Source organism: Misgurnus anguillicaudatus, chromosome 9, assembly GCF_027580225.2.
Source record: "Misgurnus anguillicaudatus chromosome 9, ASM2758022v2, whole genome shotgun sequence".
Taxonomy (NCBI): domain Eukaryota; kingdom Metazoa; phylum Chordata; class Actinopteri; order Cypriniformes; family Cobitidae; genus Misgurnus; species Misgurnus anguillicaudatus.
In genome coordinates this window covers 11,884,825-11,905,943 of record NC_073345.2, presented here as the reverse complement: position 1 = coordinate 11,905,943, position 21,119 = coordinate 11,884,825, and the positions used below count along the sequence as shown (strand labels likewise).

The window sequence follows — 21,119 nt, the reverse complement described above, 5'->3', positions numbered from 1 at the left end:
TTCATTTGCAATGTTGTGGCAAATATTTTCTCCAACCGAGCTGAAATTCCGTCAGCTCAACACAGGAGGCGAAAGTAAAGACATAACACACATTAATCAGTGGACAGCGAGACTGCTCACAAAAACAGACCTTCAGGACCGAAAAAGAAAAGGAGGAGGACGAAAGATAGAGCCCCAGAGAAAGACAGAAAGGGAGATGAAGAGAAATCAAAAGGCTTAGGCCAAGAGCCAACAGAAACAGGGGCTGAGAAAGCACATCAGGGATAAAAGAGAAACATCATTTTCCAAACGTGACAACATAATTCAAAGAGGAAAGCTGCACCCTGAGGGGCTTCTTCTAGCTGCAGGAACACCGGATGGATAAAACCCAAATATCCTGTCTTCTCATACCTGCATTCCAACATTCTCACATGTGCAGTACTGCTACGCTTTCAAAAAGGACACAACTATATTATAGTTTACCAGTTACAGCAGCTATATAACAAATATGAATAACACTAAACATTGAGCTGGTGGAGAAATAACTGCACCCCAGAGATCAATATGGGTGGAAAACCCCAAAGCAGGGATGCGTTTCCCGAACAACGACGTAACTGCTGCTAAACCACCATAGTACGATGCATAGTTGGAGAAACGAACTACCTTGTCACGAAAGCATAGTAACTTTGTCGCACATTCGTCATTTGAACCATGTTGGCTTAACAACATAGTTAATGGGGAGGTGAAGTACTAATTAATCTGTGCAAATCGATTTAATGTCAGATTATTTCTGTAAATAACATATATTGCATTGGAAGACTGATTTTCTCATTGTAATTTAGTTATCTGTTGTTTATTTTCAAGATATTCAATTCATGCGCAACTTCCCTCTTAAGTCACTCCTCCCAGGGATTCCGCAGGGTCTTAAAGCTCGTATCCTGCGCACATGCGCAGTTTTCAAATGCAGCGCTTTAATTCTGTTTACAAACTTAAAGACGTAAAATAAAATTTTAATATATTTAGAATGATGGATATAGAATGTACTACATGTTTTTTGCTTATTTTGTTCAAAAGCATGATAAACGTAAGTCTACATATTATAATAACAAGGAACGATACTTCTAATGACAGGTGAAAGGCTGTCGTTCAAACCACACAAGTTTGCGATGCAGCTTGTGAATGTTCGTTTGAACTACGGTTTCGGAAAACACCAAATCGTTGAACTTTGTCAGTAACAACGAAACTTACGACAGTAGTTGGCTAACGATCCTTTCGGGAAACGCACCCCAGAGTGAGAGCTCCAAAAGGGGGCATGTCTTCCTCACACTAACAGGTAGACCACGCCCAATCCCCCATTCAACAGCCCCACCTACTCTAACCCTGTCCCCTACTTCTTTATTATTGATTAAATAAAATAACCTCAAATAGCACCCTGCTCAAACCCCAACCCCAAAATGAATTTTGGAAATAAATGAATCTGTTAAACTTTTTATTTAATTGTGGCTTCTTCTCTTTTTTATAAAGGAATGGTTTGGAGAAAACTTTTCTGCATATTTTGCTCTGGATTTTATGTTTGGAAACCTAATGGGATGGAGCCCCTACCTTTTGGAGGTACCATCCACTTTTGGATTTCCTTGCCCCCTTTGGAGATCTCCGGTCTACAATTACATCTCTTTGAAATCTAACCAGATTGGTTATCAAGAAAGTTCCTTCTGCATTAAATAGGCCATGATTGGCTGCATGCCCAAGTTGTATTTTGAAGTTTATTTGTTAAATATTTCCTTTAAAAGACTTCTTAATTTAGGACACTCTTGTTTCTACAGTTTACCCAAAGACTGGATAAATCAACATCTGCCTTCAAATGAAACCATGCTTTAACCATCAAAGCCTGCACTATTTCCTCAACTTTTTTCCCACAATTTGCCGTCACACTAAATCGCCTCCCAATGTCTTCAAAAGAGCACAATCCCCTTTAGCCTTCAATACACATGCACTGCGATGCCTAAACACAGCAGATAACCTGAACAAACCTTACAGAAACAGATGCAAAACTATGCACATAAAAAATACCCTAATATCCAATCTGTCCGCTCATAATCATAAAAATCTTGCGTATCGTCTGTTCGCGGTGTCTTCATGTCGCTGTGTATTTGATGAAATTTCGACTAGACTCTCAAAGCAACTTTGTGAATATCATGCAGCCACTCAATCTTAAACCCAGAGCGGCATTTATGGGCTTCCTTTCCTGCTAACATTATCCTCGAGAGGCGATCTGACTGCAATACACCGAGCCCATGAAAATGTTCTTATTTGACATAATCATTTCTCCTAGGACCATGCCAGGCTTGTCTAATTGGACTCCGAGGCACCCGTCCCTTAATTTCAGAGTCATGAATTCAAAATCAATAAGCAATGAAAAGCAAAAGAAACATCATCTTGAATTAGTAATCCTTAGACGGGGTGCTTAGAGGAAACATTCATAAGTCTGGGCTACCCGGGGTAATTATGAATATGCTCAGGCTTATTCATTGCATTGTTGCGTAATTAGCGAGACAAGGAAAGTCTAATACAATGTAGGTGTCCCAGCACCCTGGCATATGGGTCTGCACTCAACATCAAATTATAGTCAGCACCAAATATTATGTTATATGCAATGTATTACCCAAAGATGTAGTAAGTGATTTTTTATATATATCACACATGAAATAATAAATGTACAAAATAGATCACTAAAATAGGTGTTCTGGGAAAATACATGCGTTGAGGAGTGGCCCTTTTTTTGCAGCCAATTAGAAATGCGTTTTGTCATTTTGCATAACTTGCCCACCTCTAACTCTCTTGCCCACTTCCCTATTTGGCTGGTAACTACCTTCTATTCAACCATCTGTCTCCACAATAGATCACTTTTCACAATCCAATCATTTGCCAAATGAAAATAATTGTGTGCCGTTTGTGGGAAAATGTTGTTTTGTCTAAAAAAATTGAAAACATTTTATTAGCAATATACGGGGCCCCTAAGGGGACATGGAGCAAAAATTAAATAAAGTTTAGTTCCATGTGTTCACGTGAAACGTTCATGTGCTCACGTGAAACTTTCATGTGCTCACGTGAAACTTTCATGTGCTCACGCAAAACCTTCATGTGCAGAAATTGTTTTTTAAGCCATGCGCACGTGAGCGCGCAATAGTTTCACATGAGCATGCGAAACTAAACTTTTGAAAAAAATTCTGCACATGAAGGTTTTGCGTGAGCACATGAATGTTTCACGTGAGCATGGGAAAGTTTCACGTGAGCACATGAAACTAAACTTTTGATTTTTTTACTCTAATGTCACCTTAGGGGCTCGGTAGTATTATATACACAGTGTAAAAAAATCCTTGTTGCACATAAACTTTTAATCAACTTGAATTTTACTAATAAGGAGTTGGGAAACACTTTACTTGAAGGGGTGTTAATAAGACTGACATGACACATTCATAATCGTGACATGACATGTGCTATGAACATGAAGGAGATTTTATGCATTTTTTTATGAATATTTGTCATTAAATGTCATTTGTTCAATTCTGTCATTTTTAGATGTCTTTGTTATGACAACTTGACATTAACCAATACATCATAACTTGTCATGGCAACTTGACATTACCAAGACAACATAACTGACCACTTTACATTGCGTGAATGGTGGGCTGTAATTTCTGGAGCGGATTTATTGCGTTCTGAAAAAAGGGGGAGTGGCGTTTATTGCATTTTGGGAGAAAAGGAAAACAGAATAGCACGGTGGATATTGGATTTTGCGTAAAATCAAGAATTTACTTTTAAATACTGACCTGATATAATACTGATTTTGGCAGTAACTCATTTTTTTTCAAAAATGGCGTTTATCGCGTTTTGGAACCAAAGTCTTCAAATATAATTTGTCATTAAAATTTCATACTCTGTCATGTAGTTTTATAACAGTGTCATGAATATTTTTCTTGACCTCAACTACAGTGGTACAAATATATGTTGTGGTTAAAATGTCATTAAGCTTTATTACTGTGTAAAATAGTTCCTTCAGTTCATTATGATTTTTTTAAGTTTCCTTTATATGTTTAACAAATAAAATCATTCAATAATAATAATTAAAATTGATACAATTATATTTTATTGCATTTGGAGAACGATTCACTTAAAATTAAATGAAAACAGTACAATAATGGGTTAAGCCATGCAGCGTTGGGTCCATACATGATGCAAAGTTCATAACATTAAATCAAATTGATGAAATGTTATGTTATTTTTTTCTTCTATGTCAGAACATTTCACAACCCTCTGTGTGAGGAAGAACAATGATCTTATGAACACCCCTTCAAGTAAAGTGTAAAGGAGGGGGGGGGTTTGGGGGTTATATCTTATTAAAAAAAGTTGAATTAGCTAATTTTTTTCAACTTTAATTTCATGATTTAGGGCAACTCTTTCCTAGTCAAGAAAATTGAAATTTATTGTAATTTCTAGATGATAAACCTTAAAAATCAGCCCAGTCTCACAAAATTTCGTTATAGTCACGTAAATTTTTTATTCTTTTTTTTGTGATATCACGAATTGGTTACTCAACTGCTTTTTTATTTTCAAACCATTGTTGCAACAGTGGTAAGAAAATAGGACAAAACAGTTGAGTAACCAATACGTGATAATCACACGAAAACAGGAATTCGTTATACGATCACGAAAAAACGCGGAAATTCGTAATAATATCACGAAAAGAGAATCAAACATTTATGTGACTATATCACAAAACCTTGTGAGACTGGGTAAAAATATAGGTGCAACAATATTTTTTTTACAGTGTACTTGCATTTTTTCATTTATATTTTCCCTGTTCTCAACTACTAAGCCCAAAATAATATAACATTAAGACATAGGCCACACAAATAACTAAACCACAAGCTTTCAATCCTGTTTTTGAGGTACCCAAGATGAGTGGCTTTAAATCCAAAGTTCCTCTCTTTTCCACTCTTTTTCTTGGGTTATTAAAGAGAAACAGGGTGCTGCTGCCCTGGGGATTTTCGTCAGAATATGTTGCACGCCACAAAAAAGAAAAGTACTGGAGAACCGTCAAAGCTATTGAAAGCTCGGCACTCAGCCCACCAGCTGGCTCCAAACAGCCTCAAATTGGCTAAAAGGAGCCTTGCGTTTACTGCCAAACATATTTCCTCAGCTAAGCACAACAAAGTGACGTCTGTCCGGTATCTGATACAGTCCTTATTGTTTTTTTTCTGACTGAAATCATCATTTCCTGAGGGGGATATTGTTCAGTGAGAAAACCAAAGAGTCTGATGAAGGGTGAACAGGCTGTCTGTTGGCTGTCAGCGAGAATCTCACGTCCACTGCCAGAGCTCCAGACCGAGCTTAAATGAATCTGTCGGTGTAATTGCCCTGTGATGGTACCGCTGTATGAGGAGACTACATTCTATTAGGCCAAGGAGACTCTGGGGGGAGACGGCGAAATCGTGAGCTAGATGTGTTTGTGTGTTAGGGCAGGACACCATAAAGCAAGTGTTGGAGATGGGTACACAGAGGACCACGTGTCTGCTGGTTGACAGGGCAAAAGTTTTAGGTTTAAGTGCAATTTTATTCTCTTATGTGTGAAGTTAAAGAATTCCCAATGTCAAGGTCTAGTTGTTATAGAAAGATAGATTTGTATGTACAGTACAGTAAAACTGTAACATATACTGTATTACAGAAGCATCAGAGACCTCAAAGTTAGCAAAATTAAAAAATGCATAGCGAGTGTTATGTTTATCTTCTTCAGAATATATTTTGGAAATACAATATATTACATATTATTAATTGATATTAAAATGTAAGTTATAATGCGAAATTCGTAGCTATTTGTGCATTTATAGGTACAGAGGCTCTATACGTTGCCCTTAAAGGATTAGTACATTTTCTTAAAAGAAAAATCCAGATAATTTACTCACCACCATGTCATCCAAAATGTTGATGTCTTTCTTTGTTCAGTCGAGAAGAAATTATGTTTTTTGAAGAAAACATTGCAGAATTTTTCTAATTTTAATGGACTTTAATAGAACCCAACATTTAATACTTAACTCAACACTTAACAGTTTTTTTCAACATAGTTTCAAATGACTATAAACGATCCCAAACGAGGCATAAGGGTCTTGTCTGGCGAAACGATTGTCATTTTTGATGATAAAAAAAACAAATATACACTTTTAAACCACAACTTCTCGTCGTGTAGATCCGGTCGTGATGCGCCAGCTGACCCCACTACGTCACCGCAATACGTCATGACGTCAAGAGGTCACAGAAGACGAACGCGAAACTCCGCCCCAGTGTTTACAAGTGTGTTGAAAGAGGACCGTTCCGACGTTGTTGTATGTTGAATGATACAAATTAATGTCTTTGTGTCAGTTTATTGTTTAAAATGGTCCGCAAATGTGTGTTTTATATATGTAACACGTGACCTCCCTACGTCACTACGCATTTACGTTAGGTCGCGCTGGACCGGACCTAGACGAAAAGTTGTGGTCTAAAAGTATACATTCTTTATTCTCCTTGTCAAAAATGACAATCGTTTCGCCAGACAAGACCCTTATGCCTCGTTTGGGATTGTTTATAGTCCTTTGAAACTCAGTTGAAAAAAACTGTTAAGTGTTCAGTTAAGTATTAAATGTTGGGTTCTATTAAAGTCAATTAAAATTAGAAAAATTCTGCATAAAAAACAAAATTTCTTCTGGACTGAACAAAGAAAGACATCAACATTTTGGATGACATGGTGGTGAGTAAATTATCTGGATTTTTCTTTTAAGAAAATGGAATATTCCTTTAAATTAAGCATGAAATAAAAATCAACTTAAAACACTGATAAATATCAAGCCCCTGACAAATTTTTTCCTGACTGAATATCCCATTTTACTCAGAAATTCATCAGATTACAGAAGTAAAATGGCTCACACGCAGTATTTCATGTTGTCTTTGCATTAACAAAAATTAAACCAATAACTTAGTCCACTGGAAACAGATGCAGCAAAAAACAATGCATCAACACCAGGTGGACGTTTGATTGAGTGCCATTCTAATTTGAGACAATTGGCAGCTTGTAAGTCTGCTGAAATAAGAAATCGATGTTGCTGCGCATTGTGTATTTCAGTCGTGTAACTATATTTATAGATTTGGCTAGCATTATCTATGATAGAAAGGCGCCTCTTAGCAACAAATATGACAGGTGTCAAATATTAGACAGGACGCCAGAGGCTAAAGGTGGTGTTGAACATTGATGTGGGCTATGCAAGTGTACCAGACAATAAGAAAGCAGCATTTTTCCCAATATATTTCAGACCTTTTACATTATATAGACAAACTGTCAAAATATGGAGATGTGGTTGATTCTATATTCTATATTATTTATGGAAGTGATTCTTGAACTATTTGATCCAGGCATCCCAAGTTTTAGTTTAATTTGCATGATTATGTTTTGTTTCAAGGTGATTGTGTTGTAAAAAGCAGGATGGATCAATCATTAGGGGGACCTCGTTCCACTTTTAATTTCATATTTTGGGAAACAACCTGTATATTATTTCTAAGCCTTGACTGTTATGCAAAGAAATAAACATGCTAAACAATGCCTCAATGCTCTTAAAGAAATAAATGGTGATATACAGCAACGTACCATGGCTAGAATTTTCTTTTAGCACGGACTAAGGTGTAAAAGTTGGGTAACATTTTACTTGAAGTGGTGTTCATAAGACTGACACGACACCTTCATAATCATGACATGCCACGTGTCATGAACATTAAGGAGATTTTATGCACATTTATGACAACTATCATTAAGTGTCATTGTTTGAGATGTCTTTGCTATGACAACTTGATATGAACAATACATGTCATAGAATTATTATCAAACTTAAAAAATACCTAACTTTATAGGTTAATATTACATTAAACTGTCAATTAAATGTCATTAAGTGTTAATACTCTGTCAAATAGTTTTATAACAGCATCATAAACATTTTTCTTGACCTCAGCTGCAGTGGTACAAATTGAACTTGTCATTAAAATTAAAAAGTGTTAATACTATGTCAAATACATTTAAATACATTAAAAAAATGCAACAGACACGGCAAAAGATTATACTTAACTTAATGCAATAATGCAATAAAATATTATTTATTAATTTTTATTAATTTTAACAGAGTATTAACACTTAATGACATTTTAATTAAAATTTTAATATTTATCACTGGTTAAAAGTGTTCAGTTATGTGTCTTGGTATGTCAAGTTGTCATGACAATCTATAATGTATTGGTTAATGTCAAGTTTTCATAACAAACACATCTCAAACAATGTAATTTTGCATTAAAACTGACATAACTGAACGAATGACCCTTAAAGAGTAACTAAACCCTAAACCAACTTTTTTTTAGTTAAAGATCTGTAAGAATGATGGTTTATTAGTGCTGTTCATTGATTTTAGTAAGTTTTTTGACATTTGGATATAAAGTGTTTCAATACTATAATATATGGTGTAAAAACGTCTGAGTGCTGCCCTCTTCAGGTTGAACGGTGGCTACTGCAGTTGAATTTTCCTATTGGATGTTGGGTCCAAAAAAGAACTCGTGACGTAAGCAGGTTCAAGCTCACCACGCCCTTGTTACGATCTCACCACACACTTGGTACGAGCTTAGTTCGTCCCCTCTATCTCCGTTGGGATCTGCCCACTTTTCTTGCATTTTTCAAATATTGCCAGTGGGTGGAGTCAGGCTCTGACCAGGGGTTTAGTTGCACTTTAATGACAGTTGTCATTAATGTTAATAAAGTCTCCTTCATGTTCATGACACGGGTCATGCCATAATTATGAAGGTGTCATGCCAGTCTTATGAACACCCCTCCAACTAAAGTGTTACTAAAAGTTGCTTTACTTAATTAATATTCATGAGTTAAAATAACAAGGTTAATAATGCCCCTCCCATTTAATTAAAACTTTTAGCAAGGACTATTATGTGGATGTTACATCACTTAATTAACATTCATGAGTCAAAATAACAGGGTTAATATGCAATTCCCTCTAAATTTAACTTTCAGCAAGGACTCTTGCGCAGATATTATGTCACTTAATTAATATTCATGAGTCAAAATAATAAGGTTAATATCGCCCCTCCCCCCTAAATTAAATATTTCAGGAACGACTAGAGTGCATCACTTAATTAATATTCATGAGACAATATAACAAGGTTAATATTGCCCCTCCCTCCAAATTAAAACTTTCAGCAGAGACTATTGGGCAGATGTTACATCACATATTTAATATTCATGAGGCAATATAGCAAGGTTAAAAATGCCCCTCCCCCATAAATTAAAACTTTCAGCAAGGACTACTGCACAAATATTACATCACCTCATTAATATTTATAAGGCAAGTTTAATAATGCCCTTCCCCTAAATTAAATAATTTGGTTGGAATGTTTAATTAAATGGTTTCTGCTTGTAAATGCAGTTCCATTTTTATTTGCTTTAGGTGCTACAAACACTACTAAAGATCTAAATAGCTGCAGTTTTCATGTGTAATCTGTTATTTTCACGTCGAGCAGTCAAAGTTGGAGGATAAAGAGTTAAATCATTCTAATTCCAGAAGCTCATTAGTCAATGCAGCCAACCATACAACAGGTAAATATGACCATCAGTCACACAGACAATATTATCCATAATCCATCTGCGCACATCAACACACCTAAAAATCTCCCAAAATCCATATGCATAAATCCCAGATTAATTGCATATGTACAAAGCATCCACCTCATCTCATGGTAGGACTACAACATACACAAACTCCGCTCTCAAGCAAATCGCAGAGTTAGCATACATGTTGGCAGTATAATAAGGTGACCCACATTTTACATTATGTGTCAGTCACGGCGGATCACCCTTAAGCTTGCCCCGGAGCACCCGATTTCAGCACAGCTGTGCGCGCCTGCATCACAATGATATGTGGAGTCATTGTGCAACTACAGTAGACACACGCAACGTTTAGTATAGGGTGTCACACGTGAGATGGATATCAAATAATGAACGTGCCTGCCTTCACGCTCTCTGTTGTTCAAAAGCCCAGGTGCAAGTTTCCATTCTTCATGTGATGCCTTTCGAAAAGTACACGAGTCTGCGTGATGCAGGCGGAGGTTGACAGAGGTTTCATTCACGAGCGGGAACCGCAGGACGACGATAACGGAATTAAATAAATAACCAAACAGAGGATGCCAGGACGTCTCTTAACAGGAAGTGAAGGTGTTTCCACAGACAAATGTGACAGTTTTGACACTCAAAATGGATTTACATGCTTTGAGCATTGGGGGACTGTTCAGTCAAATGCTATTCCTATGAATAAATCCCTGAGCGAATGTAAGACCTCGTGTGAAGGGTAAGGTATCAATTTGTGTGGGACACAGAGTTTTGGGTTGGAGGGGACATAAAGCATAGGACACTTCACTGGACGCTCAATTTATATTAATAATGACAGGTAATAAGTGCAGGGAATTTTTCACTGCCAGGTTTTATTGGCCGGACATCATATTTTAATAGACTGATCTATACAAAGGCATTGAATTTAGGGCTGTATATACCAGCCCCGACAGGACATCTGTGTCCAATGTGAATCGGCTTGGAATAATAGTGATGATCACTTTACGTTTTTACATTTGGCAGATACTTTTTATCCTACACTGTTAGACTTTTTATTCTACACTGTAAAAAAATTCAGTAGAAATTACAATGTTATTGCAGCTGGGTTGCCGGTAATTTACCGTAGATTTAAATTTATGTTATTTACTGGCAAGAGTTTGTTTAAAGTTAAATAAATTTGAAATATTAACAAGTCTTTATCTTTACAGAATAAAACTATACAATAACAGCCTCATGCAAAGCATTCTGGTAACCAGAAATCATCATCAACCTTTTCTGTTTTTTGCTTCAGATTTTGTTTCCCAGAATGCTCTGCATGATGCCGCTCTTTTAGTTTTACTCTGTAAAGACAAAGACCCGTAAATGTTCAATGTTCACTTTGAACAAAATGTTGCCAGCAAAAAACATACATTCAAATCCACGGCAAGTCACCGGCAACCCAGCTGCAATTTCTACGGAATTTTTTTACAGTGATATACTGTATGCGGTAACTGAGTTACTGTAACTGCCCCGGCAACATGTTGCCAGTGAGTTACTGTAACTGCCCCATTACAGTACCATAACTTTACATGTTTTTTACAGTATGATGCCTTTACGCAGTTCCATTTTACAGTATAATACCCTTATTGTAACCTAGTTAAAAAACATACATTGCCTTGAAGGGGAATCAAACCTGGGTCACCCGTGTCGTAGGGCCGTAACACTACCACAGTGTCACAGAGTCACTTGATAAAAGTTATTTGCTACACTCCCCAAGCAGGCTCTTCTGTACTCTCCCGACACTCCGAGGAGCGAAATCTTGGCGTCACTAGTGTTTTGAAGTCTTGAGGTCAAATTCAAATCTGACGGTCAAGCATTTATCCATAATCCCTTTCTTGTTTCTATCTACAGTTCTCAATAAATTATTTACACTCCTGAAAAACAATTCACATTTTGAAATTTGTTTCACTGCTAAAAGCATAACAAATAAAATTTTCATTTCATAGATATATTTAATTTTTCCATTTTATATGCTTTTATAACACTCTTTTATTCAACTACAGTAGCCCTACTGCTGTTGTTTTACAGCAGTTTACCGCAAATTCAAAACATACAGTAAATCACTGTAAAATAAACGTTAATATCCATTATACAATGCATATTACAGTAATGAACTGGAAAAGAAAATGATGGTATTTTACTGGGCATTTTGTTGTAAGTAACTGTAGAAATTACAGTTAAGTCTAACAGTATAAGCAACCTGCACTACATTGCAATTTTATTACAGTTGATCAGTTTGTTCGCTAAGAATCAAACCCTCTACCAATCGAGCTACAGGGAAACTTAAATTTACAGTCGTTTTTTCTTAATGGGATAGTAGTCTGTCATCACTTACTCACCAAATTCAATACAAGATTTATCATACTTAAATAGGGAAACATTTTAAAAAGCACAGCTGCATGGGACATTACGATTTGTTTTCTGAATCAATTTCTTCAAATTCTTAAAGCAACACTATGTAGTTTCCATGTAAAAACGACTTACAGCTCCCCCATGTGGTTGAAAAGCGCAACAGTGCCTGGTATCAGACACTCTTCTGCAGGCAGGGGGAGGGGCGGGGCAGTGTTTCCTACCCTCCACCACCACTTTCAGAGTGTGCTTGTAGCAGCTAGGAGGCTGCTCAGATTGCAGCAACAGTACAATTTGTCCAGTTAAAAGTTGTTATATCACTGAAATAATTTTAAAGACATTATTTAAAGGTTAAAAAACTACATAGTGTTGCTTTAAAGCATCAATTGACTTTTTTTAAAGCATAAAATTAATCATTTTGGCTTAAACTTCAGTATTTGATTATGGTGTAGAGTACTTACTATAGTATCATGAAAACAAAAGTGACTGAATTGAAAAACACTAAATACTGTATAGTGAGCGACAACTCGACAGGCCACGTAAATAAATAATGATTGACACAGAAGTCTCAGACTCACAACTGATTTCAATAGAGTTTAACATATTTCAGTTCCGTCTCAACAGTTTCACTTGTTGTGCCAGTAGGCTAAACATAAAATTACATCACATACATAAATATTTACGTTTAAAAAAAAATTTTTTGTTAAAAATGAACAAAAATCATTTATTAAAAATGTAGGAAAACAACAGTGTTTTTGCCCCAATTCACAACAGGAATGGTTGCCTGGTAGAATGTTTGAAAAACATAATTCGTCTTTGCGTGATGACGTCATGTCCATTAACAAAGAAGAGGAGCTGGCCGCTTCATCGCATGTGCTCTGGATGGGAATGTGTAGCTTGTTTAAAAAACAGTTGCTTATGGTGCTTTTCCATTGCATAGTACCACACAGTTTGGGTCGGGTCGGCTTGCTTTTAGGGGCTTTTCCACTGGGTGCAGTACGTAGTACCCAATGCTTTTTTAGTACCACCTCGGTTGGGGTTCCAAGCGACCCGAGCTGATACCAAAATGTGACGTGAAAACACAGTAGATAACTGATTGGTCTCAAAGAATCGTCACTACCAGCGTTATCGCTATAATGTAAAAGATTAGCTTTACCTTCATGCTAGCTTGGGCTGTCTTGAGCAAACATGTTGTCATCTGGGCTTTGCTGTTAGTTCCCAAACTCCCTTTTAGTGATGAAAAACATTCACAGGTTGAGAACCAGGAACACCATACCAGTTTTTTTCCAGACTTGCAGTTTATGGCTGCACATTCGCGACGCGCACGTCCGCATATATGCTTAAATGAGACTAATGCTACGGGTGTTTGCACAGAAACGTGATACAGAGGTAGTGATAAACGCGATGTGCAAACATTTATTTGTGGTGGTCAAATTTAAATTTGTGACGGACTGAGAAATAAATTAATGTATTGGAATGTAATGCATTCCAAAAACGCTCTCACTTGTATGATGTCACAGCAGTACGCAGTGCAAATAGAATGACACGCCTATAATCCCTCCCACTCCGGAGTGTTACTAAACTCGATACCAAGCCAAATGAGGTGACCCGACCTGAACCGTGGGGTACTATGCAATGGAAAAGCGCCATTAGAGTTTAAACGTGTCATCTATGGTGGTGTTTAATCTGTAAAGTTTTAAAAGACGATCATCATATGTCAGTTTATTAAGTTCTTACATCTAGAGAATCATCTGTGAAAACAATAAAAGCTCAAACTGAGAGAGCAGTAAAACAAGAGTTAATATCAGCCAGGCTTTTCAACATCTGAAGGGATTAGGTACTGGAGAAGAGACACCTTGCTCTGAACCGGTAAGGCATCTGTTTAAACACTTGTGCTATCATTAAGTCGGTTTACTTCAGTGTTTCCCACATGCTTGGTGGGACATCCTCCGGGTGGATGGGTAAACGTATAAAACTAATATGGGTTTAGATTGTTGTTTTCAGATGCAGATGTACTAGGATGTACTTGTGTCATGTGAATGTATAATGACAGATCACAGGCATCAGATTCATCCACGCAGAGTACCGGGACAAAGCACAAACTACAGAACATTACTCCGCAAATAACTGCAATTATTATTTTATTTCAATCAGACATGGCGATATAGAGGCCAGAGTTACAGACTGCAGCTTTCATCAATGCTTTTCATTTAAACAATTTAATTGATTTAAATTGTGTTTATATTTTATTTCCTCATACACCATCTTGAGACTTCTCTGCGAAGGAAACATGCACTGCTACTTTGCGATTTGGCTTAAAGAAGATATCTTAGCTACAAAATTAAGTTGCTCATTCATTTTTGAATACCCCACGCATCTACACAGCTCCAATACCTTAAAATGTTGTCCCCGAAGGGAGCTCACTATAGATTTTGGAATGATCTCACTGCATCATTACTTTTAATGCATCATGGTCCTGTAGGCTAAGATTTCATATTTATTCAAACGGCATTCTTGCTTGATCTGTACGCTCAGACTCAGCCTTCTACTGACTTTCGTCTGTTTTTCATCTGTTCCCACACCACTTTAAACGAATGTTGACAAATCATTTTGTTTTAACCTATTTATTTCAATTTCTTTCTCTTTTAGCCTTCCTGAACGCATGAAATGCAAACCAGGGGCCACCAATTAAGTCAAAGCTTGTAGTCGACTAATTAAACTGCAGAAATAATCCTCCCATGTTCTGTCTCTATGGAGTCTGCCGTAAAGATTCATGCCTCCCACCCGAATACACAATATAAAATCACTATAGCCGTCTTTCACAGATGTGCTGTGTAGTACAGAGCTGAGAATATACAAATTTCACATATGAGGAGTTATAAAGCAAGTGTGAATGGAAATCTATGGGTTGTAAATTGGGTTATTTTCAATTCAGCGTTGGGTCAAAAAGCGACTGTTGCCTTGTAATTCAACCTATGCTGGGTTGTTTCAACCCAAAATACTGAAAATAACCCAGCATTTTTGAGATTGTATGGATAATTGTATAGGGCTTAATAAAATGTACTATAACAGCGATATTAACCTATTTTAAGCGAGTTGATAGTAGTTTTTTATTTGATGTTTTTGACGATGTTCCAATGCAATCTCAATCTCATTTCGTACGTATTTTATGAAGTGCTAAATTGGTATTAATTCGTATGATCGCATTTGTACGTTTTTGTACGAATTTGCTTTCGCCCCTGTGACGTTGGGGTTAAGGGTTTCATTGTTCTTTTTTAAATGATAAACGTATGTTTTTGTACGATTCACTTTGTACAAATTCATATAAATTAGCTAACTTGTAAAATACATTATGATTTCTCGTTAGATCAGGCTTGGATGTTCGGCCTAATTTCACAAAAATGCCACAATGCAACAGCTGTCTTTATAGGCCAATGGAAATGAGGGCACCACATGTTTGGCAAAAGTGCGAATGAGAAAGAGATGTGCAACTACTGTTTTGTGTCATTGATGATATGTTCCTGTAGCTCATTTGGTAGAGCATTGTGTTGTAACGCAAAGGTGATGGATTCAATCCCAAGATCTCACTGATCTGAGGGTCTCACTAGAATTCTTGTTGGGTCGGCACGAAAAACCCAACGGGACACATGGGTTTGGGTCAGAAATATAAGCAAATGACTTGGGTTGGGTCAGACCTCGGGATTAATCTTTTCCGCTTAATGAAATTTTTTTATTAATCATCGCTACTGTTCACCGTAATGAAAGTCTGCGTGCAATGTGCATCATGGAGAGGGGCGGGGACAGACCTGACGCCGCTGAGGTCACGCTTTTGTAGCCTGGAGAAGATGATGGAGGTGGTGCAAAGTAAACTTGCCGCAGGTGAATTCACAGTCGCTACTATAGGAGTGGGAAAATCAGAGGTCTGGAAAGTGTATGGATTGTTGCTGGATTCTGATGGAAATTTTCTACAGGTTATGTGCAATGCCCAAAATGCAAGGTGCTGAATTGTGTGGTGTGAAAAGTAGCCACCCGCTGGCTGGGTAAATGTTTGAATTATTTTTATTTATTATTGTGTGATTTTTATTTAGGGCATATTTATATAGCCTGTTTATATATTAAAGGTGCAGTGTGTACATTTTAGTGGCATCTAGTGGTGAGGTTGCGAATTGCAACCAATGGCTCAGTGCACTGCTCACCTCTTGCTATTGACATACATAGAGAAGCTACGGTAACCGCCACCGGACAAACATGTCATCGACGGAGACAACTTAGTAAAAAAGTTTGTCCATTAAGGGCTTCTGTAGAAACATGGCTGCACAAAATGGCGGCTTCCATGTAAGGGGACCCTCGTGTATGTAGATAAAATGTCTCATTCTAAAGGTCTTTATAAAAATGTCTCATTATGAAAGGTCTTTATAAACCCCTGATAATTTAGTTTGGTATATTATTTTGCATTTCTGGCAAATTATCCTACAAAAAATTACACACTGCACCTTTAAAGGTGAAGTGCACAATGTTTGAAAAACGCTTTGGAGAAGGGAGTCAGGCCGACTACCAAAACACAGTTGTAGCCAATCAGCAGTAAGGGACGTGTCTACTAACCGACATCCTTGTCGGGGTTGTGTATGTGTGTGGGTGGGTCTATCAAAAGAAGGTCCAGATTCTGTTGGGGTAGGAGCGTGTATGTTTATGTGATTTCAAATATCAACATTGGCTTTCAAACATCGTGCACCCTGCCTTTAAAGTTTATTGTTTCAATTGTTTGTATTGTTAAAGGATTAGTCAATTTTCTTAAAAGAAAAATCCAGATTATTTACTCACCACCATGTCATCCAAAATGTTGATGTCTTTCTTTGTTCAGTCGAGAAGAAATTTTTTTTTTTTTTTTTTTTTTTTTTTTTAGGAAAACATTGCAGCATTTTTCTAATTTTAATGGACTTTAATAGAGCCCAACATTTAATACTTAACTCAACACTTAACAGTTTTTTTCAACGGAGTTTCAAAGGACTATAAATGATCCCAAAGGAGGCATAAGGTTCTTATCTAGCGAAACGATTGTCATTTTTGACAAGAAAAATAAAAATAGGTACTTTTAAACCACAACTTTTCATCTAGGTCCGGTCCAGGGCGACCTAACGTAAATGCGTAGTGACGTAGGGAGGTCACATGTTAAATATATAAAACGCACATTTGCGGACCATTTTAAACAATAAATTTACACAAAGACATTAATTAGTATCAGTTGACATACAACAACGTCGGAATTGTTCCTTTTTCAACACACTTGTAAACACTAGGGCGGTGTTTCGCGTTCGTCCTCTGTGACCACTTGACATCATGACATATTGCGTGGGGTCAGTAGGCGCATCACGACCGGATCTACATGACGAGAAGTTGTGCTTTAAAAGTGTATATTTGTTATTTTTATTGTCAAAAATGACAATCGTTTTATAGATAAGACCCTTATGCCTCGTTTGGGATTGTTTATAGTCCTTTAAAACTCCGTTGAAAAAAACTGTTAAGTGTTGAGTTAAGTATTAAATGTTGGGTTCTATTAAAGTCCATTAAAATTAGAAAAATCCTGCAATGTTTTCCTCAAAAAACGTAATTTCTTCTCGCCTGAACAAAGAAAGACATCAACATTTTGGATGACATGCTGGTGAGTAAATTATCTGGATTTTTCTTTTAAGAAAATGGACTAATCCTTTAAAAGGCGTGAACATTAAATGCTAATTTGAATTCCCGTCGGGCCGCGGGTCTGGTTCGGGCAGATAGTTCATGTTGATGTGTCGGGTTACATCGTGTCCGGGCTTTAAAAGGGTCGGGTTGTAATTTTCAGGCCCATTGAGAACTATAGATCTCACAGGAATTTGTACATATTTTATGAGGTGGCTAATTCATGTAAAATTGTACGAAATGAACTGTATAAAAACATACGAATGAAAACGTACAAATTCGTAAAATATGTACGAATTCCCATGAGACTTGTTGGATCACCAATACTTTGCTTTGTATAAAAGGGTCTGCCAAATGCATGTAACTGTTATCCCTTAAATATGTGTATTTTTGAAAATTAAAGTTGTTAAAGCTGTTACATTTATGAGCATTTATGTAAGGAATAATTGATGACGGGCCATTGAATTATAAGAAAATAAAACACTGTTTCGCGTCGTGCCGCATAACCACCTTGGGTGTGCATTATTTTCAAAAAATTCAAAGGGCCGGAGTCAATTATTATGCTTATACCACGTTTACCACAAACATTGCTCTGGTGCCTATTTTTAAGACATTTGAAAAGTTAGGTGTGCGGTTATCGAAAAATAATGCATACCCATGGAACATTTCTCAACCAATCAGAATACAGCATTCAACAGACCCGTGGTATAAGTGAATGTAATGAATATAACATTGGCTTTTGTATACTTTGGGTATAGTTTGTATCCAATCAAGGACATAGTTTTGGTCTGAAAATGGGATGAGATGTGTCAACTGTACATACATTTTCAATCGAATACATATTGTTGGGGTGTTAAATTGTTAAAAATTTTATTATTTGGAGGGATTCCCTCCCCCAGCCCCCCTGGAAACTGCACCCATATATCCATTTTTATAAAGTTATGCATCAAATAGATATAGGTAATTATAGGTAATCAATGTCAACATTATCTTCTTAATCTTACATATACAGTATGCCCTTTCAAATGTCATGCTCAGTCGGTTTCTGGACTTAAGACCTGCACGGACAGAAGCAGGTGAGCAAAGCAGCTAATTTCCTTTTCTCAATTATGTAGCTTAAAAATCTATAAAGGGATTTTCCATCCCCTGGTCAGATAGCCCACCAACCTGCCTCCAGGTGCTCATTAGGTTTTTCAACAAAGCTGATTTCTGATTCTCTCTCTCTCTCTCTCTCTGCTCTATTTGCTATCACTGGCACATTTGGAGTGCTCTAGTCCTAAGTACATATTTAATAAATGTCTGTTTTTCTTCAAAATAACCTTTGGGAAATTAGTACTTGCTTGTATTGGATGTTGAGTAGGGGATAAAAGAAACAAGAGTTTGTCGCACGAACGGCAATTGTAGGAACAAAGGTTACTATGTGCCAAACAAGACACAAATGTGAAAAAGTGTCTTCTGGCTAAATCAATCCAGTCACATAAAAAAGTCAAATAATCTGCCTGGTGATGGTATACAGCACACCCTCCATTCAGCAATAATTACAGCTTTACATTGAGGATGGGATGTACAGCACAGTGTGCTTGGCATAAAAAGAGACGAATTGGCTGAGAAGCGCATTTAACACAGTGTGTAGCTTCAGTTTTTTTGGTTGAGAGTAATGGAGCTTCTCAGTAGGCATCACACATCACCTAAGCTCAGAGCTTTAGCATTATATTGCCATGAGGTACAGTTGAAAGACATATAGCTGAAGTAAGTCTCAGGGATGGGGTTTTAAACCAAATGAATCAACTGGATAATCGAACAACATACGGCACTGATAACAATAATTTTTGCACCTTTATCATTAGTTTTAAATCAGGTTGAAAGCTGGATGGTGTCCACACACTAACAATATGCAGGATCATACTAAAACTTCTCACATTAGTTCCACTTCAATTTTGAGTCCTGAGATTTTATATCTTAAATTTCATGCACTTGCAAACAGAATGTAAATGTAAATGCACAAAATGTCCCACTGAATCGCCACCCAATGCGCTTTAAAGTCCTACCTCTTTATCAGATGCCAAAAATCACCGCCTGGATAAAGTCAGAAAACCATGGAGCTGATCAGCTGCCAGTGTTTCTAATCTCTTTGCCTTTCTCTCTCTACAGCCAAGCATACATGTGGAGTGGAGCATCTAACACGAGTCTGGACTCCATGGGCTGTACGAGACTCCCCTGGCTGGCTGGATCAGTGGCAGGTAGCTGGAAACAGTGAGAAAAGTCCTGTAGTCCTTACTGTGCGCACGGCAGGATCGCCGTCAGAACAGAGCATCCTTCAGTGGGCAGGAAATCCAGAGGGAACGTGTCTGTAATCCCAAGGCTGGAAGCATGCGCTTAAGATAAAGAGAGAGTTGCTTCAACATTGTTCTTTTTCCACGAGCGGCAACATCTCTCTTCCCCCACATCGTTGTGATGCTGTTTATTTATGTGGGACCGGTGTGGAGACCGTGAGTGAGTGAGAGAGCGAGAGAGAGAGAGAGCAGGAGAGAGCTTGCACTGTCAGTGACTACATTAGCAGCTCTGAGTAGGTGGAGTTTTCTTTGCAGCAGAGGGGATCATGATTCGAAATCCAAAGGAGGGAGAGAGACAGAGAGAGACAGAGGAAGAGAGAGAGAGAGAGAGATGAAGAGAGAGGGGGAAAGCTGCATGCATAGGTTAAGAAGTAGAGAAAGGGCTAAAGCAGTGCTGAGGTTATAAGGAATAGTTCGCTCGTATATCAAAATTATGAAATATCAAAACCATTGACCAGGCTGCACTTTTTCATACAATTATCGCTTTTTTGTGTTTAGAATTGATGTCAAACCCATGATTGAATGTACACAAATTCTATTTGAAAGCAATGGCAGATGGGAAAGATTGACTTTATGACTAATGATGACTAATGACATCAATTCCAGTGTGATATTAAAATTTTTATTGTTGTTACACAAAGCTAACCCTGTGTCCCAATTCGCATATCGTCCTAGGCAATATATCTGTCCTAAATAATATTTGAACTATTTGATTAGTTTATAATAAAGTTTAGTTGGCCTACACATAATTGACAAATAAAATAAATGATGCATCAATTAATTAATTAATTAATTAAACTATACAGTAAACATTACACAACAAATAATACATGAAGAAATGCTGAAATGCATATATAAGTTATTTTTGAAGTTTGTGTTTCATAGTGTCATCCAGGCACTCCTGTTTCACATTAAAATGCCCAAAACAACACAATACATACTATTGGGGCAAAGAATAAGTAATTTTTAGAACGATATCTTGACAGAAAGGCAATATAATATTCATAACTACACTCATCTAAAGTATTAATAATTTGCATAATTGCATAATTTCTCATTAA

General features: G+C 37.1%; 1 protein-coding gene across 2 annotated transcripts in view; it reads right to left on the bottom strand.

The window, feature by feature from the left end:
• Positions 1-21,119, bottom strand: part of sgcd (sarcoglycan, delta (dystrophin-associated glycoprotein)) — a 247,047-nt gene that overhangs the window by 180,428 nt on the left and 45,500 nt on the right. The window contains exon 1 of one of the 2 annotated variants that reach the window (XM_055179483.2): positions 19,774-20,179. The exons of the other annotated variant lie outside the window; for it this stretch is intronic. The gene's annotated coding sequence lies outside the window, so the exon portion shown is untranslated. Of the gene's footprint in view, positions 1-19,773; positions 20,180-21,119 lie in introns of those variants that run through there. 2 annotated transcript variants of the gene reach the window in all.